Raw genomic sequence first — 552 nt, forward strand, 5'->3', positions numbered from 1 at the left:
CACAGGCAAAGAACACAGGTACAAGTTTTTCTGGGCAGGGAACACTGACGGAGTCGGGGGCGTAGGAATACTTCTAGCAGAGAAATGGGTTGATAAGGTAATCGAGGTAGTTAGAGTATGTGACAGAGTACTTAAGATTAGACTAGTGCTTCATCATAGGCTAGCTACTGTCATCTCAGCCTATGGCCCTCAACTGGGGCTCCTGGATGGGCTGAAAGACCAATTCTATGACACCCTCTTGCAAACTACCTCGTCGACAAGAGACAGAGACCTTCTCTTTGTGGCTGGTGACTTCAATGGTCATGTCGGACGTCGTGCTGGAGGCTTCCATGGCATACATGGAGGCTATGGCTTCGGTTCCCGCAACGAGGAGGGAACCAGACTGCTGGAGTTCTGTGATGCAACCGATCTTATGGTTTGCAATACCAACTTCAGGAAACCTGCCTATCACCTAGTCACCTACCAATCCGGCAGACACTCTAGCCAAATCGACTACATCCTCGCCAGAACTAGAGAAAGAGGGAGGCTTATAAATGCCAAAACCCTCCCTGG

This window comes from Octopus bimaculoides, chromosome 11 (assembly GCF_001194135.2).
Source record: "Octopus bimaculoides isolate UCB-OBI-ISO-001 chromosome 11, ASM119413v2, whole genome shotgun sequence".
Classification (NCBI taxonomy): domain Eukaryota; kingdom Metazoa; phylum Mollusca; class Cephalopoda; order Octopoda; family Octopodidae; genus Octopus; species Octopus bimaculoides.